This window comes from Dipodomys spectabilis, unplaced genomic scaffold (genome assembly GCF_019054845.1).
Source record: "Dipodomys spectabilis isolate Male_0828 unplaced genomic scaffold, ASM1905484v1 ptg000600l, whole genome shotgun sequence".
NCBI classification, from domain to species: domain Eukaryota; kingdom Metazoa; phylum Chordata; class Mammalia; order Rodentia; family Heteromyidae; genus Dipodomys; species Dipodomys spectabilis.
Window position 1 is genome coordinate 1,521,326 of NW_024871277.1, and position 2,686 is coordinate 1,524,011.

Here is a 2,686-nt window from a genome sequence, read left to right on the forward strand (position 1 = left end):
ACTTCAAATACTTGCAGTTCCTCTAACTCATCTTCTCTTAATTGAATACACTTGATCTTTTGTGACAAGAGTAGCTACTCCGTGAACTTGTACTTTGTGTAAGCACAGTATATATTTTTGGTCAGAGTTCTCTAAGGATTTTATTTATGGATAATTCATTGCCCCAAACCAATAGTGAAAATGAGTGATCTTTCCAACATGGAAACACCCTATAATTTTCTCCTGGCAGGGCCACAACTTTGATGTCCGTCTTTCCCTTTCTGACTGAGCCTATATGTGCTTAAGCACAGGATCACATTAAGAACATGCTCAGACCACATGTAAACAGCCTGCGGCTAGACAATCCCAAACTCAAGGCAATGTCCAGTTTTCAAAGGATGTCAGTTTCTCTGTTCTTATCTCTACCATATATTTTTCCACAAAGACCCTACTTATTACTTTATTACAAACCAATGTATTTCAGTATGTCTGGGTACATTGTGATTTTGAAGAAGTAGATCCTCCCTAGCCCACTGTGGGGGTGGGAGGGGGCCCGGATTTGGGTATCTCTGGTCCCCTAGGACAGCTCTTTGTCTTGATAGCACGTCTCAGTTTAAAGGAGTTGGGGAAGCCAAACACTGGTGGCTCACACCTGTAATCCCAGCTACTCAGGAGGCTGAGATCTGAGGATTACTGTTGGAAGGAAAGTCAGTGAGATTCTTATCTCAAATTAACTGTCAAAAAGCCAGAAGTGGAGCCGTGGCTCAAGTGGTAGAGGGCTAGCCTTAAGAAAAAAAAAAAATAGAAGCTCAGGAATTGAGTTCAAGCCTCAGGATGGCACGTGAGCATGAGCATGTGTGTGTGTCTCCCCCACACACCAAGAGTTAGAGAGCAGATGTGAAAGGAGATGCTAAAGACAGAATCCATTTAAATCATCTGCAGATGAAGCTAAGGTGATTGCTACAGGACAAAAAGAGAAGGGCAGAGGGGGTTGGACTAAGATCATTCACTTAATGATGGATTTTCTTTTCTTTTTTCAGGGTAGAGTGTGAACGCAGTCCCCCACTACTACAGATTATGCAGTCAGGGTCCCCGCATTTGGGGACATCGAGGTTCACCACATCTGGAGTGCAATGGATAAGCCTCACCCTGGGAAACCCCACTTCATGACCGTGGTACCCCTGCCGGTAAGTACTGGATTTTCTTTTTCTATAAGTAAACTTAGCACTTCAAAGACCGAGAAGAACTCTGTGAATATGTGCAACAAATCAGATGATTTACATCATTAAGGTACCAATGGGTAGAAACATAAACCCAGAACTTTTATTTATAAGCTCAATCAGCAACCTGTGTCTCTAAGCTTTTCTTTTTTCCTTTCAGTAGTGAAGGCATGACTCCTGGGGAGGAATTACATAGTTGGGAAGGCAGGATACACTGTGTGTGTGTGTGTGTGTGTGTGTGTGTGTGTGTGTGTGTGTGTGTGCGCGCATGTGCACACACACATGAACAGCATGACGCTCATTTAAATACTGCACAGCGCTCCCCAAGCCCCGGCTTCTCCCGATCCTCTCAGAGCTCCGAAGTGGGTGTGTCAGGATCTCTGGCAAGTAGAGGCTCCATTTGGGGTACTCCATCAGAATGGCCAGGATCTGATCCACTGAGGCCCTGCCCATTGCCTGTGTGATCAGAAAAGACAGTCCAGGAAGAGGACAGACGCTCTTTCTGAGCTGGGAGAGGGCTGATGTAGTCGATGGCGGCTTGATGAAGCCCACAGGGGTGGCTGACAAGAATGAGAGGAAACAAGGGTGACTATAAAAAGATGTGGCCCAGTACCCTGGCTCACGTTTGTAATCCTAGCTATTTAGGAGGCTGAGGTAGGAAGATCAGGGTTGGAAACCCTGGAAGGAAAGTCTGTGAAACTCTTATCTCCAATTATCCTCAAAAAGCAGCAAGTGGAGCTGTGGCTCAAGTAGTAGAGCATCTAGTACTAGCACACACACACACACACACACACACACACACACACATATGGGTAAATGGAGTATAATCAATGGAAATTGTAAATTATTTACAACAATATTCACATCCTCAAGCCCTCTGTGAACTTTTAAAAGAAGGTTTGGAGAGGTCCATGATAAAAGAGTACAGGCATGTCAGGAGGTCTATAGAATAAAGCTAATATTCATGCATATTTGAAGAAATTCAAATGAAGGTTAAAAATAAGATATTTCTCACTTCCATGGGAGAGTTAAAGTTTGTTGTTGGTTCCAGAATGGGCAACAAACAGCTCCTAAATTCTGTTTCTATTGTGCCAGGTGCAGATAGAGCAATCTGAGAATTGTTGCCAACATATAATATGCTGTTTCACTCAGAAACTTTGGACAATCTTCTCATGCTGAAAGACATGAACACACAAGCACACAGTCTCTGCAGTTGTCTGTAATTGTACAAACTGTTAGATAATGTCCATGGACAGGTGTCTGCCACGTTCAGTACAGTTATATATGTGGACGACCTGTAGAAGAGATTGTTAAGTAATACAAGTCATTTGTAAGTCTACACAATGTCTGCTTTATTACTGTAGGAGAAAGAGAAGAAGCTGTCTCTTCAGAGGATAAACAGGAGGTGGTGTTGGGGAAGGAAAGACAATTCTAAGCATGGAGGACAGTGGGTAATTAATAGAGGTGTGAAATGTCATAGATGCTAT

General features: G+C 43.3%; 1 non-coding gene across 1 annotated transcript; it reads right to left on the reverse strand.

The window, feature by feature from the left end:
• Nucleotides 1-1,016: 1,016 nt before the first annotated feature.
• LOC122100778 lies at nucleotides 1,017-1,174 on the reverse strand. The gene has a single exon (XR_006146248.1). It is a non-coding gene; the product is annotated as a U1 spliceosomal RNA (small nuclear RNA).
• Nucleotides 1,175-2,686: the final 1,512 nt, after the last annotated feature.